General features: G+C 44.7%; 1 protein-coding gene across 2 annotated transcripts in view; it reads right to left on the bottom strand.

Moving 5' to 3' along the window:
• Positions 1-23,544, bottom strand: part of CDKAL1 (CDK5 regulatory subunit associated protein 1 like 1) — a 790,924-nt gene that overhangs the window by 40,525 nt on the left and 726,855 nt on the right. For both annotated transcript variants that reach the window (XR_006597455.1, XR_006597456.1), the window contains exon 14: positions 7,937-8,149. The gene's annotated coding sequence lies outside the window, so the exon portion shown is untranslated. The remainder of the gene's footprint in view (positions 1-7,936; positions 8,150-23,544) is intronic.

Here is a 23,544-nt window from a genome sequence, read left to right on the forward strand (position 1 = left end):
GCTTGGAAGAAGATTCTGAGCTCAAGAATGTAACACGGCTCAGCTGACATCTTGGTTGTGGTTTCGTGAGACCCTGAGGAGAGGACACAGTAAGGCTGTGCTTGGACTCCTGACCTACGGAGATAATGAGCTAAGAAAAGTATATCATGTTAAGCCACTAAATCTGCAGCAACTTACTATGCAACAGTACTTAATACACAGTTGTAGGATTTAGAAATATGAAGAAATGTGCCAAAAGGCATTAACATAGTTACCTTCGATATCCTGAACCAAGAGGGGTGGGGTGAGGTGGCTGACTGGTGAACAGGGAATATTTCAACTGTTGTTATAAGGTTTTTATTATTTGACCTTGAAAACCATATCCATGCATTACTTGGGGGAAAAACAAGACCCTAATTTTCACAGAAGCTAACATGAGGGAAATTTGAAGATTATAGGACTCATTTTCAAATGAAACGGGACAATGTATGTAAAAGTGCTTAAAAAATTAAAAAGTACTGTACAAAGATAAGGACTTATAATTAAGTTTTAAGATCTCAGTTTGTCATTAACTGAATATTTGTGTTCCTCTAAAACATTCATATACTGAAACCCTAACCTGCAGCGGGGCTGTATTTGGAGACGGGGACTCTACAGAAGTAAATAAGTTCAAGTGTGGTCATAAGGGTGGGTCCCTGATCCAAAAGGACTAGTGTCCTAATAAGAAGAAACACCAGACAGCTCCTTCCCTCTCTCTCTGAGTGTGTGCAAACCAAGAAAAGGCCATGCGTTGACACAGTGAGAAAGAGCCTGTCTGCAAGCCAAGAAGAGAGCTCTCTCCAGAATCTGAAATGGTCAGAACCTTGATCATAAACTTCTAGCCTCCAGAACTATAAGAAAATAAATACCTCTTGTTCAAGCCACACAGTCTATGATATTGTGTTATGGCTCCCTGAGCAGACTAATACGCAGTCGAATATTCCAGCGTGTTTTGTAGATGAATATGAAAATGTTTAAAGTTCATTCTAATTATTAAATTTAAGTAGTGCTTTTAAAATGGAAAATACTGTTTCATGGGTGGGAGCAAATAAAACAAGGGCTTCCTGAATATAACACATGAGTTCAACCTGAAATCGCTATTGCTAAGTGACAACACATGTATCCAGAAAATAGCAAAAATATGGAAAAGGACACAACAAAGCAATTATCTGATAAGGATGTGCACTAATGGTTTCACACAAGGATGCTTCCTGTGGTATCACGTGTCATAGTGAAAAACTGGAGACAAGCTAAATGACCAATAATTGGAAGATTAGTTAGATAAATTATGTCACTGCCACCCGATGAAGTATAATGTGATCATTTTAAAATCAGTTCTACAGGAGTAATTAACACCTTAAGAAATCATGAACAATATAGTTCAGGGGGACGTGTTACAAAACAGTGTGAGCAATACAATTCGAGTTGGGAGTGTGTATATATTTGTGAATGATCCATGCCAAGATGCTAATAGTTATCACTAGGAGTAGAAGTAGTTTTATTTTCTCATTAGGGCTTTTCTACATGTTCTAAATATTCTGTAATACACATGCTTGCTTTTGTACTGTATATATATATGCATATATTTTTTACTTGGAGACCCCATTATGATAATTTGCCTTTCATTAGTTCTCAGAGAATTTGACAAGTTGGTTCTTATATTTTAATGCAGCAGATAAACTCAAATTCAGTTCTGTCTAGCTGATTCTCTTCTAGTAGATGAGAAATGCCAGGGGGTTCCAAGTCTTGCTAATCACAAAAAGCAAAGGAAGTTGTGGTCACAAGCAATCAGCGGACAGCGTAGAGATCCATTCTGGGGCTTTGCAGCTGCTGATGCACTAGGTTGCCCGCCATGTCCACCCTATGGCACATGGCTTCCGAGACTAGAAAGTGTGTTCAGAACATAGCAAATTATTCTGGGGCAAACTTACTCTGTTCTTCTAGGGACAGAGGGTTTGGACAACGCTTTCTGCCCAAGATTTAAACGGAGTTCCCAAAGGAGAAGTGGATAGGATACTCAGCTCTCTTAGCCTTCTTGCCTCCCTCATTCCTTCTCTTCAGTTCCTTCTCCTTACAGCAAAAAACTCACTTCACTCAAAGAGGGGGACACTTGACTCTTGAAGCAGTGGGTGAACCACCTCTCAGCGCAGGGCTAAGAACTGTGTGGGCAGAGCCCTCTTAAAGGAAGCAGATGTTCCCAGGAGTTGGTAAAACTGTGGAATTATAGTGGTAATAATTAATCTGTTGTAATTTTTCCCTCACCAGCATTTGCTGAAACTATTCCAATAAGCACAGATTTGACTCATCAATTCACAATTTTTTTTTAAAAGGAACCATTTCCATTAAGAAAGGAAAGTGAATGGTGTTGACAATCATTGATAAGCCTGTAATTAACTGGAAGTGATGCTTCTTCCCTCTACAAACAAGGGAGGGAGATACACCATAATCAGGGATACTCTAAAATTTCTGAGCCACCCAGCGAATGAGGTCTTTGTCTCTAGACCTCCTCAGTCACCAGTATCCCACGCCACCTCCATTTGGGACTCTTTCTGTTCCACCTAGAATCCTACCATAGAACTGCCTGGCAGATAATTATGGTGATCAAGATGTAGGTGATCAAGGTGGAGGCCTCTCATTTCAAGGGCCTCCAGGAGTCATCCAGACAATTCTCAAGATTAAGGTGGTCTTCCCTTCTCGCCGCTCCATTTCCTGCCTAACTCCCTCTCTTTCTCTCCCACCACCAACTGTCTCTTAGGAAGCAGCAACCTTAACTCAACTTGTACAGGTCCATCCGGCCTCACACAGGGGAGGTAATACTGGGTTGAGCTTCAGAGAAGGGGATGTGGGCAAGTCCTTCAACCATCTCTGCACTAGCCGCTCCTTACCTCACAGCAGCACATACTACTTCAGTGATCCTCAGGTGGGGTTGGCGGAAATAGTATGTCCCCTCTCAGGAGAAGGCATCAGAATAGAGACCAGATGTGTGGAAGCTGGCAAAGCATACTTCATTGATGTAATGTTTATTGACAAAAACTCCAAAAGCCAAGTTCAATGACACTGGTTTAGCTGGTGGGGATCCACAGAAGATAAAATAAGGAAGTATTACATGAGTTTGAAAAGAATGAGAAACACAGAAGCATTGCAACTCAAATTGAACCAAAGAAAATCTAATAAGAACTCCTGGGGAATAAAATCAGAACACTCAATGAGCAATCATTTAATCATTAATGTTGTATCTTTTTGCAAAACCTTCTGTGATACCGCTGGGTATAAGGTAAGGACTCCAGGTGACACCCTTACAGCTCTCCTAGTGCTTAACAATTCTTGACATATCTTCTCTCTAGACACTCAGCAGGGCTGAGTTCCTTTTTGGAAGACAGAAAAATAGATTGAGTGGCGTTATGGGTTGAATTGTGTCCTACCCAAAATATGTTGAAGTCCTAACCCTCTAGTTTCTCAGAATATAAAATCTTTGAAAATAGAGTTGTTGTAAATGTAATTAGTTAGGTCAGGATAAAGTCCAACTGGGGTAGCATGGGCCCATAATCCTGTATGACTAGTGTCCTTGTAAGAAGAGAGGAAGAGACACAGATACACAGAGCGAGAAAGCCACATTATATTAAAGGCAGAGGTTGAAATGATGCATCTATAGGCCAAGGAACGCTAGGGTCTACCAGAAGCCAAGGAAGAATCCTCCCCTAGAACCTGCAGACAGAGCATGGCCTTGTCAACTCCCTGATTCAGATGACTAACCTCTAGAACCGTAAGAAAACACGTCTGTTGTTTCAACCTGCCCAGTTTGCGATACTTTGTTATGGTGGCCCAATACACCGGGTGACAGGCTATGGCAACTTTCCTCCAACAATCTGTTAGGAATGCAGTCGCTCCAGCATGCACTTGGTCTGGTTGAGGATGAGGAGGACTAATGGCAGTGGGTGGGCTTCCTGGGCGTGAAGTACAGATGAGGCAGGTGTTTCATTTTTACAAAGAAGAGTAGTGAGATCCTGCCGGTGGAGATGTTCAAACATAGACGGACGCCCGTTCAGCAGAGATGTTGAAAAGGATTTAGTTTTCTATATGAGGATATGGACTCTAGAATTATCTTGAACTGTCTCGCCTCCATCCAGAAGGTCCCCCATGAGAGGTATGCAAAATCCACATGGAACCATGCTAAATCTTTTTTGGTCATGGCCCAGTCAAAAATAAAAATGTTTCTTATTGGGTGCCTGGGTGGTTCAGTCAGTTACATGTCTGACTCTTGATTTAAGCTCAGATCATGATCTCACAATTCATGAGTTTGAGCCCTGTGTTGGGCTCCATCATGCAGAGTCAGCTTGGGATTCTCTCTCTCTCCCTCTCTCTCTGTCCCTCCCCTGCTCTCTCTCTTAAGATAAATAAATAAATAAACTTAAAAAAAAAAAAAGAAAATGCTTTGCAGGTTGTGCCAAAAAGCCTGGAATATTGCTTGGTTGTTTCTATCTTTTCCATCTAGAAAATATTCTAGGCCTCTTGACATAGACTTTTGCCGATGCTTTCAAATAAGTATCATGTGTTGAGCACTAACCATGTTCCAAATTCTAAGTTAGTTTCCTTTTACACTTAGAGTCATATTTAATCACGTGCATTTACTCCAAGATGTGCCACGTATTAGCATGACTAAGGTAGCATGATAACACCCTTCTAGAAAGATGAGGCAACTTTTCTCAAGAACCATCCTGCACAGGTAGATAACTCATGCTCAAGGTTCATGAATCACTTCAACTTTGACCCATCCAATGTTCACTTGCAGACATAAACCAGTGTAGGATCTTGTCCTAGTAACTGCAGAGGTGGGCCAGGGAGAAGTTCCAATACCAGAAATGGCAGACCACATCTGGGCTCTGCAGCGGTGGAGGATGCAGGACATTATTATTCAGCATCACTCATTTGGACTCATTTAGACCAAACAGATGCTGTGTGGTATACACAGTGATCTCATTAAGGGTATGGGCTCTGTTTTTAAGTATAAGCAATTATTATCCATTTTCATTGCAACCACTTAGCTTCTGTAGAGCATTTTAAGAATTTGTAATAAAATCAGGAGATAATATGACTTTTAATAACATTTATAGAAGGTATAAAGATCATCATGCAATGATTAACACCTATGTTCCCATGTCCCCAGTTTAAGAAGAAGAAGTTGGCCGTTTTCTTCTCCTCCGATGTAACTACACGAGTTTGAGAGCTATCCTGAAAGGGGCTCTGATGTAAGTCTCCAAATACACAAGGCTGAGCTGATTCAAACGAGTGCAGACCTGCGCAAACTGCGGAACTAAGCGTGCCCCCATTCCTCTGGTCTGTGACACCTACCAACCCTCAGAAATTTCTAAACGTACTCCCTTCCAAACCAAGGTTTCTAATTACACACCAGAATAGCATCGTTGTCATGTGAGCATGGGTTAGAGATGCCTCTGCCCATGCAAAGCCAAACTCTTCATCTCAGACCTACTGCCAGGCTCCGGGGCTGTGGGGACTCCTGTTCTACATTCCATCCCAGCCTCTGAGCTCAACGGTGCCAGGTGCAGCAGCAACACTGGGAGTCACAGTGAAACGCTGGAGTGACAGAAACCCCAACCTGTGGAGTGTCTTTGATAGGGGATGACTGTTTGCATGCCTGAGGTAGAAATAATTCATGAGTATTGACAACACTCTAGCCAGAAAGACAGAGGGAAAGTGAGTCCACATACACACATAACCCAGGAGACAGCTCCTGGACCTCCTTCCCAGAACCTCCCAGAAAGCTCTCCACAACCAGTGGGCCCAACTCTTCCCCATCGTAACTCTAATCTGCCAATGCCAGAACCCATAAAAATATCCTCCAGCTTTCAGTGGATCAGTTTTCTCAGGGTAATCACATCTTTCAAATACTTTCCTGCCTGTCAGCATTTTAAAGGATAAAGATGAACCATGAATCTTGCTTTCAGAAAAGAGTCCATTCCTGTGATCTGTTGGCTAAAACACATAGCCCCTTTCTGAAGCTTAGTCGAAGCGATTACTACTAATACAGTAGTATTAATCTATTAATTGGTTGTAGATACTTAAAATTTTAGTTCATGTTGTTAATTAATGTGAAAACCATTTAACCCGTGTCCATCAACTGATGAATGGATAGCCCAAATGTAGTATATCCACCAATGGATAATAGACATAAAAGGGATAGAAATACTGATAGAAGCAGACACAAAAGTCACATATTATACGATCCCATTTATGTGAAATACACAAAATAGGCAAGTATCTATAGAGACAGCAGATTAGTGGTTACCAGCAGCGAGGTGGAGAGAAGGCAGGGAGTGCTTATTTAATAGGTAAGGGGTTTCCTTTCGGGGTGATGAGAAGTTCTGAAACTAGACGGCGTTAATGGTTGCACAACATCACGAATGTAATGGCCACTAGATCGCATCCTTCAAGATAGCCACAATAGTCAATTTTATGTTCCACATATTTTATCATGATATTTAAAAAGGATTTAACCTCTGGGTTTCCATTTCCTCATTGATATTCTCAGATGTATTTTCTTTGGTACGTTATAGAAAACATAGAATACACTGCTTTGTGAAAATCGTTGCAGAAAGAAACCCATAAGTAAGCGCAACTCAAGAATCACCATGCTGAGCACACACTCAGTGGCTGACACCGCCCAAGACACCAGGTCACTGGGACAAGATGGTAAAGGCACCCCCCACACATCGCGAACCCTACAACTTCCTTATTCTCTCTCAACCCCCATCCCGGGAGAACAACGGCTCCTACGATAAATGGCTGGTCACGATTCACAATCAGAACACTATTTAGAGGCGGTTGTGGTTGTTCCTAATGTATTCTAGGTACCTGATATGCTCAGAGCACAAGACAATTTTTTCACACGACTGAACTCCTTAGGGCCTGTCTTCTAGATCATTTTGTTGGTTTAAAAAAACACCATTGCTCAATCATTGCCAAGTGTGCCCATGTGCCCGGTGGGGAAAAGAAGGGAAATTTGGTTCACTGTGCTAAGATTTGCCTTTTAAATTTCAAACTACATCTTTTATTTCTTTCAGCAACATCAAGCGTTAGCATGCCACTTGCCTCTCTGTTTCTAGGAATGAAGACTAGAAATCTTAATACGAAACATTAACTCAGTGGGCTGGTCCAGCAGAGTAATAGATCTTTGGAACTACAGGGACAAAACCCTGCCTGGGCTTCCTCAACTCACAATAAAGCGCCGTGGTTCTTTTATTGAACCAATAGCATTTAAGTCCCAAATATATCTATGCAGAAAATAATGGCAGCTCCTCAAAGAGAAGACTGAAGGAACGATTCGGTACCAGCGCTGAAGGGCCCTGGTGCTAAAGGTGAAAATAACAGGTTGGATTAGAGAGAGCTGCTGAGACCGAAAGCAATCAATGACACCTCAGAAGTGCTTATCTGAGCTGGGATCTGTCCTATTTTACATGCAAAGCACGCTGCATTAGCAACCAGATGGTATCTTCCTTTTCCTGGTGGACTTCCTATAGAATTCCCGGAAGATTCCTGCCTGAATTAGTTCACTTTCTCTGGCCAGCCTAATAAGATTTCAGCTAGCTGACAAGTCTGAAGTGCAAGGAAAAATGAATCCCAACAGATAAGCACAACTATTTATTGGGCTTATTAAGAAGAGAGGAGAAAGAAAAGAACAACGTGGGCATCAATATAGTTGATACCTTTGAGCCTCATTCCTTTTTTTAACCCTGGAGAACTCGTAAAATCCCAGGTCTGGGAGGGATACCAGAGGTCAACAATTCAACATGCTGGATTAGTTATCTACCGCCACCTAACAAATGACACCAAAACTTGGCTTGAAACGGCATCGTTTATAATCTCACAGTTTCTAACCGTCAGGAATCTGGGTGCAGCTTACCTGGGTCTTCTGCCTCAGGGTTGCCGAAAAGCTGCAATCCCGGTGGGGGGACAGAGGTTGTGGTCGTCTGAAGGCTGGACTGGGGAAAAATCTGCCTCCAAGTCCACTCTAGCGATTGTTGGCAGGAGTCAGTCCTCATGAACTGTTGGCCGGGGGCCTCCCTCTGTTCCTTCCAATGTGAGTCTCTCCACACAGCAGCTCACAATATGGCGGCTGACTTCATCCAACAAAGAAGAGCACAAGAGAGGGAATACAAACAACACAGAAGTCACCATCTTTTGCAAACTAGAATTTTTGGGAAAATAAGTAAAGTTATGCACCATAAGATGGCCGACAGGACTAACATAAGCTCTAGTCCCCAGCTTAGAGATTCCTCTTCCGGGTTCTTCTTTCTGCCCCACTTGCTGCATATACCAAATTACTACTAATGCGGAATGCAGAAGTAACCGATGATAAATTGTTCCCCATGCTTGTGCTCGGGACTCAGACCCCTGCAGAAGGATCTCCTCCGAGCCCGCTGGTGTGAAATAAAACCCCGATTCGCCAAGATCTCTGAGTGTCTTTTGGTGGTTCCCCTCCAGCAATCCAGCCTGGTTCCATAACAATATCGGACATGATATCCCATTACGTCCTCTATTTATTAGAGGCAAGTCATAAGGTTCAACCCGCACTTAAAAGGGGGGATTCCACAAGGGCCTGAACACCAGGAGGTGGGGTCCCTGGGGGCCATCTAAGAGGCTGCCTGACGTCTATGCCCGTTAAACCCTTTTATCTTCCTTCCCCACAGACTCCTCAGTGGCTTTTGCTTTAACTGCTTCTGCCATGAAGAGCTAACTCATAGCCATCTGAGAGCCCTAACTAGTTAAGGAGCTCTCCTGGTTAACCTACCTGCTACTGTTTGGATTCAGGAGATTCTGTTTACTACCCAGAAACTCTTCAGAGACCCTTGAATTTGAGAGATTTATAAGGGAAAGGTTTAGAAATGGGCACTCTGCTCGTGTGACAAGATCTGGGAGTTGCAATAGTGTAGTTATTGTAAGGGGAAGTTTTAACACACCATTTAGGGTAATCTCAAGCATCATAGATATTAGAGACCAGCTGAGTTAAGGGAAAGCCAAGAACCTTGACCTCCCCATGGCCAAGTTCCTCTTAATCAGCCCCATCCTGGGCTTTCCAAACCATTTTAGAGATGCATACAGTTTTGTCTGCTTGTCCTTAAAGCTTTTAGGGAACGTTTAAAACAACTCTGGACTGTGCTGTCCCTATAGAGGGTCAAAGGCAGGGGGCCAAGGATGGTTGCCTGAGTTCTGAATCTGAATCCCAGAGCTATCTGTAAAAGGGGTGGGGGCCTCAAGACAGCTGTGGTGATAAGCTGGAAAGGCCTTCCAATGAATCAGGAAAGAAAAAAGCCAAAGAACCGGAGGATACAGTCACATCATAAGCCTCGGAGGTCTTGATTTCCTAAGAGACTGCATTGCATCTGGTCAGAAGGGGTTAGACAGGCATAGATATGGACTGAAGACAGGCAGTAGGAAGGGCAAGAGGGGTCAGAGGCCTGGGGCCTGGTCGGCTCCTTTCTACCACATTTCAGTGGTCACATTCATCCTTTCTGGCAGAACGCCAATACGCCGCATTTAAAATAAGGAATACATGGGGTGCCTGGGTGGCTCAGTCAGTTGGGCATCCGACTCTTGATTTCGGCTCAGGTCATGATCTCATGGTCTGTGAGTTCTTTGCTGACAGTGTGGAGCCTGCGTGGGATTCTCTCTCTCTTTCTCTCTCTCTGCCCCTTCCCTGCTCACTTGTGAGCCCAAGCTCGCTCTCTCTCTCAAAGTAGATAAAAACTTTAAAAAATAAATACAATACAATACAATACAATACAATACAATACAATACAATACAATACAATACACCAAGGCATCCGTGTGGGAGCTGGGTGGGATGGGTGAGGGAGGGAGAAGTGAAGGGTAACTCATCATGAGTCTGTTCCTTGCTCCATCACCTCCATGTTGTCTCAAGTTCCGTGATGGCATCCTGAGGCCTAAACTGGGGGACGGTCACATTATTCATGGATTCAGAGTGTTTGTAGCCAAAATCTAACTGACCAACTTAAAAAAAAAAAAAATCACCTAATGAATTAGAAAGCAGAGACACCCGGACAGACATGGTTGCAAACGGAACGCTGTACCGAGGTGAAGGTAAAATGCCCCCGAGCCCATCTGCTGAAAAGGTTATTTCCAGCTAGTGCAACGATAAGATAGCTGGTTGAGGGTGCACTCGTGTGCTGTCATGTTTTAGCTTCTCTCTTGGCCATTTACACTCTTCTCCAGCAGTGGACCATGACCACTCCATGGGGCTGTCCTCAGCTTCCCAGATGATAGCACCCACCAGCGGGAGTTAGATTTTTGTCTCTGGCTGAATCGTAAGGACAAGAGGCAAAAAGTGCAAGGGCTGTAACAGCTCTCTAACCCCAATGCTTCTCAAAATGCCCTGGAGCAAATTCAGCGTGCTCATTCAGCCTCCGATGCTGAGTCACTCAGACGAACTCAAATCCCAACCAATGCAAGAAACACCCTTCCAGAGCTGATGAGAACGCACAGGGTGCACTTCTCCAAGATGTTCTATTGAGAACCTGTCAGCACTGGCCCTCTGGAGACACGTGAATGATAGTGGGTGCAGGGATATAACGAACCAGAACCCAAACTTGCCCAATAAACCTAAATAAACACATAAGCTGCAGAATGAAGGCTTCCAGAAGCCTAAGAGCCTCTAGGCCAGTCAACTAGTGTCTCCAGTCAAAATGAGCAATCTACATCCATACTTTCCACTCTGTATTGCACACGGACCTGCAGTATAGGTAAAAAAAAAAATCGAGAACGGGGAATTATATGTTTCAAGATTTAATTTCAAGGAAAATGAAGGTGCCTTCTACCAGTCCAATTTACAACTGATCAATCTTCACTCATTACAATGTCAATGTTTCTTTTATGAACCTCAGACTCTGTGGTTTACAAGTAACTCAGCTAAGGATAATACAGCAGTTTGTACTCTCAAAAGATAAATGCTTTAAAGAAAAATCCGTTACCACACTAGGAGAAGGGGGCCTTGGTGGTTTCTTCCCCAGTCTTTTTCTACTAGGCGAAAATGCATGGTGGGTTTCTCCAAATGTGGGCTGCATAAATCTCCCATGCAGTGTGTCTGCTGGCCTCTTGTGAGATTCAAGATTACAATGAGACCAACCCATGCTTCTGTTTCTGGCCTGACTTAATAACTTACTAATTATAATTGACTGAACACCAGGCTTCAACCCACACATGTCAAGACTCATTTCTATCACTATTTTGGAGCTATTGTATTCTACAGAGAAGCATACTGGGAAGAGACCAATGGGTCACCGGAACATGGCAGACCTGAGGTCGATATCACGATCCAGAATATGAAGCCAGATGGTCTGAGGGCCTGGGGATAGGAGTGGGGATCTGGGGTCAAGCAGGCACCGCAGGATGCGGGAATGAGGTCACTGAGCCCTGGTCACTGGAATTGTATGCTCTTAGCGATAAGTGAGTGAGCACAACGCTCTGAAGGGGCATCGCATTAGGGGTTTTTTAAATAGGGGTGATTTCACACCCAGGCCCACTGCCCAAACCATCTGAATACTTTCATGTCTAGATGCCTCTGGTCTAATCCCTGTAATTGGAGTTCATTGCACTGGGGATAAAGGAAGGGGGTAGTGGCATGAGATAGTTTTCTAAAAATATGGATTTATCTCGGTTTAGGTATGATGACGGTGTAAAGGGGCAACACAGCCCACAGCAGTTTGACTAGCCCATCCTTAGCCTCTGTCATCACGAAATAGGATTGTCCTGAGAAATCGACACAGACAGAGGTTAAGTTCCTTTGACAAGTGTCTTCTTTAAAAAGTGGACTGCAAACAGAGCTCAGGACTCCGGACTCCTAACTCAATGCTCTTTCCAAGGATACCCATCGCTCTTTCCATGCAAAGTGCCAGTAGGAAATATCTCTTTCCATGGCCTTCCAGCAACATATGTGAGTCTGTGCCAGTGAGAGGCATCTATGAAATGAGGCCCAAGAAACATTTATGGAGATTGTTCTTGGCCTCAAGAAGCTTGAGGGCTGACCCGTTAATCCAGCCCCTGCATGGAGATACATTCTCCACAGGATGCAACTTCTTCAGGGCTTCTCTGGAACGGCCATGGGGTTAATCTCCCAACCATAGGAAACCTAGTTATTTACAAGTCCCAATATCTCTTTCCCACCTCTTTCCCTTCTCCAGCTCACATGGAAGAACGCTGGACCCAGCCAACAACCTTTGCCTCAAATCTCATCAAGGTGGAAAAGCCAGCCTGTTAGCAGAGTCTGTCCCCACCCCCACACGTTTGCCAGGACAGATTTCTTCTCTCAACACTGTATTTATTACTGGGGCGTGAAACACAAATCTGCAGATGTCTTTTCCACTCGCCTGCTGTTAAGAGTCTACTCAATAATTTAGCTCTCTCTCCCTTAAGTACATTTGGTTTCTGTTGGCTGTTGCGTAAGACAGCGCGAAATGAACTCGGAGGTAGCCTGGATTCCTCCCACCCTCTCCTGCCTCCTCTGTGCTTGGCTCTTGCGAGCATCGGTTTGCAGCTGCAGGAACAGAATCTCCTTAACTCTTGGGCAGCCACGACCATCACGCTGCTCGCTCAGAGACCTAACGCTCTGCTGTCTCTCCGTTAGATTCTCACAGCAAATGGATAGTTACTTACAAAAACAAAACCCAAAAAACTATCACCAGAGGAGACCAGACACTGGCAACGGATAAAACAAAAGGAGGCACCGAGCTCTTTAATTAAGGTTCACGGAGGCATGTGAATCCTAGCTTTTAGTTACCCTGCTGCGCCTCTGCCTGATTAGCCACAATGCATCTGCTCGGTTTCCTGGTATCCATCTGTACTGCTAGGGCGAAATGTATTCTGGTCGCCCTGCTCCTCAATAAGATGGCCTAGAGGCATCAGCTGTAGACGGACTCACGGTTATGCGTGTCGACAGAGTGTTTCCTGCACTCCTTGCTGTGTTGACGTGTAAGATCACACCATCTTACATGTACCTGGGATTAACTCATATCCACACAGCCAGCCCAAATGAAATGCCTACCCCCGGGAAACCCGGATGGTTTGGGGATGACTCACTTCTCCGCGGACGCACCGCAAGCTGGAAATACACCTCAATCGTATCCCTTTCTTAAAGTCCACCCGTCTCTTCTTCAATGGCTCATGCCACAAAATTCCTCCTCGAGTAGATTAAAAAGACCGTGAGAATTGGGACCTTTCTACACGTTACAACGTAAGGAACTTTTCATTTCGATGTGGCACGAGTGTATTATCTGTATATGAGGATTCTTTCTCACTATGGTGAAGTGACCACCATTTGGAGTCATTGGGTAGAGCGTGCTATGTATAACTAGTTATGTCGGCCTGTGTAATTTTAGTTTCCCCAAAGAGCTTATTTGCCTTCTTCATAAAAATGTGTAGGCACTGGGGCGTCTGGGTGGCTCAGCCGGTTAAGCGTCTGACTTTGGCTCAGGTCATGATCTCACAGTTCGTGAGTTCGAGCCCCACGTCGGGCTCTGTGCTGACAGCTCGGAGCCTGGAGCTTGCTTCGGATTCTGTGTCTCCCCCCTCTCTGCCCCTCCCATGCTCATGCTCTGTCTCTCAATAATAAACAAAAATGTTTAAAAAAATGTGTAAGCACTATGTAGATTCTAAAATTCTTTACTAATGTGGCATTCTGTGATCCAATAACATTGATCCCATAAACTCAGGTTCACAGAATTTGAAACAGCTGAGCTGACCTCATATACAAACTCAGACATCTGAGACTTAGAAATGTTTTCCTAAAACTGGTGAAATCCAAATAAAGTCTAGAGTTTAGTTAGAAGTAATGTATCAATAGTGGTTTTTTAGGTTTGACAAATGTATGATGGTTAACATAAGATGTTAACATTAGGAAGAACTGGGTGAGGGGTACGGGAACTCTCTGTGTTACCTTTGCAAATTTTCTGTAAATCTAGAAATTATTCCAAAAGAAACCATTTATTTAAAAACATTAAATAAGTATAAATATATGTGTGTGTGTGTGTGTGTGTGTGTGTGTGTGTGTGTGTGTGTGTGTATTTCCTCACTTGGGTATAAATAAAATCAACAGTTAAACTGGGTATTACCAAAGTAATATCTTGCTACACCTCCATCAGAAAAGATGATGTGTGATAGGGGCAGCTGGGTGGCTCAGTCAGTTAAGAGTCCAACCCTTGATTTCAGCTCAGGTCATGATCTCACGGTTTGTGAGTTCAGGCTCTACGCTGACAGTGGGGAGCCTGCTTGGGATTCTTTCTCTCTCCCTCTCTGTCCCTCCCCCACTCATGCATGCCGGTTCTCTCTTCTCTCTCAAAATAAATAAACTAAAAAAAAAAAAAGACAAGATAAGAAAGAGATATGCGTTGAAATCTTGTCATAGCTACAAATTTGATGTCAGTACTCATTAGATCATTCAGTTACTCACTGAGCACTTCATTTCCTCCAGTGTGGTAGAAAGGACCTCAGCCTTTGAAGAATATCACATTCTTTTTTTCTTTTTTTTTTAATGTTTATTTATTTTTGAGACAGAGAGAAACAGAGCATGAACGGGGGAGGGTCAGAGAGAGAGGGAGACACAGAATCTGAAACAGGCTCCAGGCTCCGAGCAGTCAGCACAGAGCCCGACGCGGGGCTCGAACTCATAGACGGCGAGATCATGACCTGAGCTGAAGTCGGACACTTAACCGACTGAGCCACCCAGGTGCCCCTCTTTTTTTCTTTTTAATGTTTTTTGAGACAGAGAGAGAGAGAGAGAGAAGAGAGCGAGCACATGCACACAGTGGGGAAGGGGCAGAAAGAGAGAGAGAGAAAGAGAGAGAATCCTAAGCAGGCTCCCCACTGCCAGTGCAGAGAGTGATGCAGGGCTCCATCTCACCAACTGTGAGATCAGGACCCAAGCCAGAACCAAGAGTCGGACGCTTAACCAACTGAGTCACCCAGGTGCCTCAAACAATTTCACATTCTTTCGAGAATTTCAGACTGCATGTCTTGAACTATGATGATGGAACTGGTATAAAATGTGAGGAATAAGATAAGCTACAGGAGGGATTTCTCTTGTAAAGTGACCAAACCAGGAAACCTAAGTGGAAAGCTTTATAAATTCTGAGAGTTCATTTACTGGCGAGCATGGACTGAACATTGTTTCACCAGTGCACACTAGCTTTCCCACTACTTGTTCACACTAGCATCTCAATTAGGGTGACACGTGGGCAGTCATCATTAGTCTAGCCCTTTCTTTTTTTAATCCCCACTTAAACACCTTATGGAACTCAAAAATGGTAGCTCCAAAGGGGACCTAAAAAGGGTCTGACCCATTCTCCTCCTGAGGCCCAGAGACAGTTTTCAAATTAAACGAGGACACACAGGCAGAAGTACTGTGAATAAACTGCAGCATAATCAGAAAGGATAATGACTATTGATATCATGACCAGCCACTTGGCCAAGATCACCCGGCTACTTAGACCATGGAAGATTCTAAATGCCAAGGAGCCTGGCATGAGTCTCTGTAATATAATTATGGGCTGTTCTGAATCCCACATGAGTGTTTAATAAATAATCAACCGATTGCAACGTGGACTCTAACCCCGAGCCAGTAGAGAGGTTCCCTTTCCTTCTCAGAAAGGGTGAAGCCCGAAGAGAGAGCATTTGTTTGCCACTGTGAAAAGGAAACAGAAAGAAGCCTACATTTATTCCTGGGGGAGAATAATGTAACTGTTATAAGCTGCTGTGTTACATCAATTTAAAAGTAATTTTTTCTAAATTAAGGGAAGATTGAGTGGGGAAAAGGCTTCCTTTTGGAAATTTAATTCCCAACGGAGTATTTATATGCTGATACTCTTTGAAAATATACAAGCCATAAGCTGCTTCATGTGCCAGCAACATCAAGCAGGACAGGAAAGAAGTCATTCTTCACACAGTCGTCTCCCTCTCCCTCTTACCCTTCCCCTCCTTAGACAGCCCCCCCCCCCAACTCTCCTTGGTCTCACCAAAATCCATGCCAACTCCTTTAAAAACAGATAGGCATAAAATAATCAAGTTCCATGCTGAATATCAACAAAATCCATGGCAATGAATGGGAATGAAGGAGAACATTTCATTTCATATTTAAAAATGTTAAATTGGGTGCTTATAATTCCCCTGATTTAGCTTTTTTAATTAAAAAATTCAAGCTTTATTCAACATTTGCATATTCATGCCTCCATAATGTGCACTGATTGCATTAAAGGCAGAGAAAAAGCATGTAAGTGCAGCACAAATATAGTTACTCATCAAGTGCACCATCTATGTATGCATAGATAAATATTTCCAAACAAATTAACATACACCCCAGCACAGGTGCTCTGGCCTTACAACCCCCCTCCCACCCCCAGCCTCCAGCTCCTTCAGCCCTACTCTTCCTTCCATCAAGTTTCAAGAGCCAGAGCATCAGTTTAGAAATTTTATAATTTGGTGTTTTGTGGAATTAGTGAGTCCCTTTGCCAGAAGTCTCTGATCAGTGACTGTCTACTACTGGCAATAGTCAGGGGGAAAACACATTCCACTGCACTCTTTATTAAACACCAAACAAACATCTTCCAAAATTCAACAAAGACTTCCAATAGTTTGTAGTTGCCGGCCATCGGGAGGGGCAGTTGTCATGTCTGAGACGTGGGTGTCGCAGACCAGGAGAGGGGCACCGTTAATGGCCCACCGAGAGCCAGTCTCCTCTAACTTCTTGCTCACAGAATCAGGACTGTTTGAAATGACAGTGTGCCCACCTCTTAGAAGGAGTCTGTGTTTCATCTAAGCCAGAGGTTGGCAAACTACCCCTGGGCCAAATCCAGCCCATCACCTGCTTGTGTAAATAAAAGAGTGATGGAACACAGACATACCCATTCACTTACTTATTGTCTATGGCTGTTTTCATACTCCAAGGATAGATGAGAGGAGCTGCAACAGAAAGCATATGGCCTGCAAAGCCTCAGATATTTACTACCTGGCCCTGTACAGAAAATATTTCCCAAGCCCTGGTCCAAGCCAACCCTGGCCAATTTCTCAGCCTCCCTTTCAGCTAGGAAGATGTTGGATTGTATGCAGTAGGTGAGGAAGAAGTTGTTACCAGTGGCTACTTGGGGATAACCCCATAGATGATAGACACATTCAGTGAAATAAGAATGTTGGAGGGGCACCAGATTTGGGGACTGGAGTGTAGAGAGGAAGACAGAACTTCAGGACATATGAATCTACAACTTGAGGTACTTTTGGGAAGTCAAGTAAACATGTCAAGTATACAAGTATAGAACTCAGAAAAGAGATCTAGCTTCTTGGGTCTTATGCCCCGCAAACTGATATCTTCAATGAAACCCTCCTGACCACTTTTTTCTTCTTATGACTCCATCTTAACTTAGTTTCTACAGCACTAGCCCTTACTGGTTTCTCTCCCTACCTCTCTGACTGCTCCTTTTAGGTCCTTTGCCTACTCACATTTTGTCCTTCACTCCCTAAATTGGGGGATTCTTTTCGGGGTTTATCATCACGTTTTTGCTTCCCTCATTCACATCGGCCTCATAACTTTCAAGCAAATGACTTCCAAGTTGACATTAGTAGCCTAGACTTTTCACTTTCACCTTGACCCATTATTACCTGTTGTGTATCCCCAAATGGGTGCCATGTTGGCAGCTCAGACTCTGTGTACCTAAAATGCTTTCTTATCTTCCCCCACATAGGGAAAAGACACCGGCCATACAGTTGGAATTCCTAGTGTTGAGTCCTGGCTGTGAGTCACCCTGACTGTGTGAGTGTTAGCAAATTTCTTCATTTCTGAGCCTCAATTTTGCCATTGCCACGGGCCTCAGAAAAGGTACAAAGTCCCATTCCCGGCTGTACATGAGAAGAAACTGATGACTTGGAATATATGGTGAGGAAACCTGGACAGACTTTGAGAGGATAATATTTGAGCTTGAGAAGTGGGGGAAACTTCAGGAATCTACATGTCCCCCTTTTATAGACCCGCCTGATCTAAATCTGAGTATACCCAGAGGTGGAGCATACTCTGGCTCCCGGCCCTCTGTTGGGAAGCAGAAGACTGGAACCTCATTGGACCTCTGCTCGGCTGGCTAGGGCCTGCATTGATCACTGTGTGTCTAGTTCACCTTATTCCCCGACTATTCCTGAAAGGGGGGCTTTCAAGTCAGGTCATACTTGATCTCAGGTTTGCATCTACTTTTCTTAGGCTTTAATCTTCCTGATTTAGAAAATCACGACGACGATGAGGACGGCAAAAACTGACTGCAAATGAGCTTTACAAAGAAGCAGGCGTGTAGAGCGGGTTTACATCAAGCAAATCAGGGAACACAGGCTGCAAGGGGAATGATGTTCAGGGGTGCTCACGGAGGGGGCAGCCCGAAAGGTGCACTCAGGCCCTTCCTTGCTGAGATGGGGCTCCTGCCGGTCCCGGATGCTCACCAAGGCATCCTTTCTGGTTTTGTACACTATATATCTACTTGGCGTTTGCTCAAGGATCAGCTCCGAGCCTTTGTGTTTCACCTGAGATGACTCCTTTTACCAAAGGACGCATCTTCTGACTTCATAAGCACTCAAAGGCCAGAGTCAGAATATTCATCATCTCCCTTGTAAAACCTTTTCGCGAGGGCTACCATTCCGGAGATCTACAACGTGGTCTGTGTATTCCTACTCCTCAAGAACATGGGAAAGCAAACTGGGTATTAGAAGAAGAAAGAAAAGAAACCACTTCCAAGCTGGTGTGGTTCCAGGAAACAGGAAGTGAAGAAGGGATCCCTCGTGGCTCTCTCCCGACTGTTGCCCCGGAACTCAGAGCTGCCCAGGAAGACTGAGTTAACACGGGAGCCAAACTCCCCTCCAAGAGTCTAGGGGCAGAGTTCTTTCTTTGTAGTGATGACTAGATCTAGCTGTGCCAGGGAGTGTGGGGCCGTAGGCCTGGCATTTGAACAGGAAGGGAGGCCAATCCTAAATGAAATCAAACTGTGAATAAAGGAGGATTAAAATAAAAATTGACAGCCCAGTTCACAGAGCTAGCGTGTGGCTCAGCTGCCGGAGAGTCTCTGCCATCATATGCCTTGGAGACGAGACATGAAAAATTGCCGACAGAGCTACTGGCTGAGGAGCTTGTGAGAAGCGCGTCTGCCCGCACGTTGTCGTGCCTGTGACGCTCGGAAGGTAAGAGGGGCTGGTGAGAATGTTGACAGGCCGAGAAGTTTCTTTGAAAACAGCCTAGAAAGCCTGCCAGGAGTGCAGGAAGCCCAACGTTCTCATTCGAAAGCTCTGCTCCCCGTGCTTTATAACCGCAGTGATACTATTTTAAAATAACCATTTCAGAGAGGACGCTGGATTCGGAAGCAGGAACTCTGAACCCCAGCCCCGCCTCTGCCAACTCGATGTGTAACCTTGGCAAAATGCTTTTCCCTTCTCAGCGCCCATGTGGTGAAAAGTGTATTTTCAGCTTGGAAGGGAGAGAGAGCCTGGAGGCGGGAGACTGGGCAGAGGGGCGCGGGGAGGGACGAGATTTGGTTCCTGGGTTTCTGGGCTGAGGTTGGCAGACCCAGGGCCCAGAGAAGAGAGAAGTGCAGAACAGGATATGGCCAACACTGCTCCAGGGAGGTCTTAGCCATTCACCTCCCATCACCGGTGAAATACGTCCATCGGCAGTGGGTTGAAGAGTGCCCGAGTCCTGAGCATCGGAACCTGTGAATGGGATCTTATTTGGAAGAGAGATTATGTTTGTAGATGTAATTAAGGATCTCAAGATGAGATCATCCTGGGTTTGGGGCGGGCCCTATATCCAATGACAAGTGTCCTTACAAGAGAAACGCAGAGGGAGGTTTGAGAGACTCGGACACAGGGGAAGCCATGTGAAGACAAGGCAGAGACTGGAATCTATATCCCCCAGTCAAAGGATATCTGGAGCCGCTGGAAGTTGGGAGAGGCAGGGAACGGTTCCCCTGTAGAGACTCAAGGAGTCACACGTTGACTCTGCCAACACGTCGACTTCTGGCCACCAGAACCGAGAGAGACTAAGCTGCTGTTGTTTTAAGCCACATGATTTGGAGTAATTTGTTAAAGCAGCTCTAACACCGCCCTTGTGAATGGAATAGCCTAGCATCTCTAAAAATACTTCCTTACTCTAAGCCTTGGGGTCTCAAAGATGTTCATCTAAACCAGCTTCAGACCCCGACGTGAACACGGGCAGGGGGTTGGAATAGATCTCTCTAACGCCAGGCTACTCCCAGAAAGAGGAGAATTCACTGCTTTAATTCAACTCCGAGATGGACACCAAAGGGGCAGAGTGCTTCAAGTCATCTGGTGATGTTGTCTGGAGGAGACACCCTTCCTACAGGCACCTGCTGAGAGATGAGGTAGGTTGACGCCACAGGAACGGCCAATGAGATGCTGTCGGTGCTGGACGTTTCCAGTATGAGTGCTGCATTGTGAGAATGGGGTATGCAGTTAGCACCTGATGCGGGAGGCCTCCTTCCATGCCCGCAATACTCCCCAGCCTTCACATGGGTGTGCTCATCCTCAGGCCTCATTCATCCCCTGACTCATTAATGGGGCATGTGCATTCTGAGCCCTGACAGTGGGTGGCCACCCCACACGTTCACCCAACTGCCCGGTGACCCATGACATGACTTACGAAAGGAAGGGCAGATATGCAGCAGGAAGTAGAGGGGATGGGTGTGGTCCTGGAATAACTTGAAGCCAACTGGTTGACCAGCAACCCAAGGAGAGGGAGAGAGAGGGGTGGGGGGAGAGAGAGGCAGACAGACAGACCGCAGTACAAATGTTGCAACAAAGAATGTTCAATTGGTCAAGAAAACTGAAATGATTACTAATTTTAAAAACCCATAAGAGGGGCGCCTGGGTGGCTCAGTCGGTTAAGCGGCCGACTTCGGCTCAGGTCATGATCTCGCGGTCCGTGAGTTCGAGCCCCGCATCGGGCTCTGTGCGGACAGCTCAGAGCCTGGAGCCTGTTTCAGATTCTGTGTCTCCCTCTCTCTGACCCTCCCCGTTCATGCTCTGTCTCTCTCTGTCTCAAAAATAAATAAACGTTAAAAAAAAATAAAAAAAAAAAAAACCCATAAGATTTTCATTACTGAATTCACTGCCTCTCTGAGCCAAGACCAAAGAACTTCCACACAGACCTTTTCATTCAGGTAGAATAACTTTTTTTTTTAAGCTCTTAGGAGAGAACTTTGAGAGGAATCAAATGCGCTTCACAGTTTATAGGAATGTAAGTGTTAAAACCACTTACGAGGGTGCTACAGAAATGCTCTAGGAGGCATTTTCCTTCACACACAAATAAGTTATTAAGATTTTAAGTGCACATTTCGATTTCGATGGGTTAAATGTTTTATTTATTTGTGATTTTTCAAATTGTGGTAAAATACACATAATACAAAATTTACTATTGTAACCTTCTTAAAAAATTTTTTTAAATGTTTTTATTTTTATTTTTGAGAGAGAGAGACATATACACACAGCACAAGCAGGGGAGGGGCAGAGAGAGAGGGAGACACAGAATCAGGCTCTGAGCTGTCATCACAGAGCACGATGTGGGGCTCGAACTCGTGAACCGCGAGATCATGACCTGAGCCGAAGTCAGACACTTAACCGGCTGAGCCACCCAGGCGCCTCATCATAACCATTTTTTTTTAATTTTTTAACATTTATTTATTTTTGAGACAGAGAGAGACAGAGCATGAACGGGGGAGGGGCAGAGAGAGAGGGAGACACAGAATCGGAAGCAGGCTCCAGGCTCTGAGCCATCAGCCCAGAGCCCAACGCGGGGCTCAAACTCACGGACCGCAAGATCGTGACCTGAGCTGAAGTCGGACGCTTAACCGACTGAGCCACCCAGGCGCCCCTCATCATAACCATTTTTAAGTGTAAAGTTTAGTAGTGTTAGTATCTACACGATGCCGTGTAACCTGCCTCCAGAACTGAAACACCCTATCAAGCTCCCTATTCTTGCCTTCCTCAAACCCCTGGCAACCACCACTCCACCCTGTCTCAGTGAATTTGCAGTTGGTACTGCACAGGAGTGGAATCACACAGTATTGGTCTTTCTGTGGCTGGCTTACTTCACTTAGCACAACGTCTTCAAGGTTCATCCATGTTGTAGCATGTGCCAGAATTTCCTGCCTTTTGTAAAGCTGATCGTATTCCGCTGTATGGACAGACCACGTTTTGTTTATTCATTTAGCCACTGATGGACACTTGGGTTCCTTCTCCCTGTGCACAAATTAATTAAACGCATAAATCTTCTTTTGTGGCTAAAATTCTAGTGCTTTTCTTTGCATCCTTTCATGTGTCATTTAGAACTACAAGACACAGTGTAATTGGTAGTTATGAATGACTTTGACGAGATTCCTGGAGGTGTGAACCAATCCTTCTCAAGTGGCTCCTCTTCTAGCCAGAATTTCACCCAAGGGGACTCCACTACACATTGATGAAACAATTTTTAGCACTTGTATTCTTGTTCGATCATGAAGAATGCATGTGGCCTCTGCCTCTTTGCCAAAGGGGCTTATTATTCACATACTTGAATTGAAATTTGACATCGATCTTCTACTGGCAGACATTCACTGGCAAATGCTTCAGTATCCTAAGACATTGTTCCCTGGACCTTCCAACGTCTCAGGTTCTAATGAATTATTAATTCTGCAAGAGGAAGGCTATATTCCTCATCCTTAAATTCCAGATGAAGATCTCTATTACCTCAGCCTAGCTTGAAATAGAAATTTGGGGTCCACATTTCCCACAAACATATCCTACAGGTCTGTGAGCATTATAATGCCACATCACCTTAATTTTTAAAAAAGATGGTCCTTGGGGTGCGTAGGTGGCTCAGTTGGTTAAGCAACCGACTTGATTTCGGCTCAGAGCACGATCTTGTGGTTCGTTGTGACTGGGCCCCACACTGGGCTCTGCGCTTATCGCGTGGAGCCTGCTTGGGATTGTCTCTCTCCCCATCTCTCTGCCCTTCTCACACTCATGCACGCTCTCTCTCTCAAAATAAACATTAAAAAAAGACGGTCCTTCATTTCGGGTGAAAAGCTAAACCCATTTTTATGCCAGGCAGGGGGTCCCAGGCCAGGTAGCATCTCTGACCAACTACTTCACCGCAAAGACCAAGGAGAATGCAGACGCCACCATGGGAATACAGGACCCAGTCCCTTCTCTGTCCTCTGTACCTACATCACTGTATTATAATTATTAAATGAGTTGACATCTGTAAAGGAAGAGCATCTTGTACGTACTTGGTTCTCAGCACATGCTAGCTTGCCTATCATTATTATTAGATTACTAGTCTGGACAGGATTAGAGCCATTCTTTCCTTTCTTCTCACCCTTTCTCCCTCCCCCAATTACCCAATGAGAACCCCCCAAAGATTTCACTAGTTTTCACCCCACAGGTGACCCCAGCCCCCTGAGTTCCTCCTGGCTTCCTACCATCCTC

This window comes from Felis catus, chromosome B2 (assembly GCF_018350175.1).
Source record: "Felis catus isolate Fca126 chromosome B2, F.catus_Fca126_mat1.0, whole genome shotgun sequence".
Taxonomy (NCBI): domain Eukaryota; kingdom Metazoa; phylum Chordata; class Mammalia; order Carnivora; family Felidae; genus Felis; species Felis catus.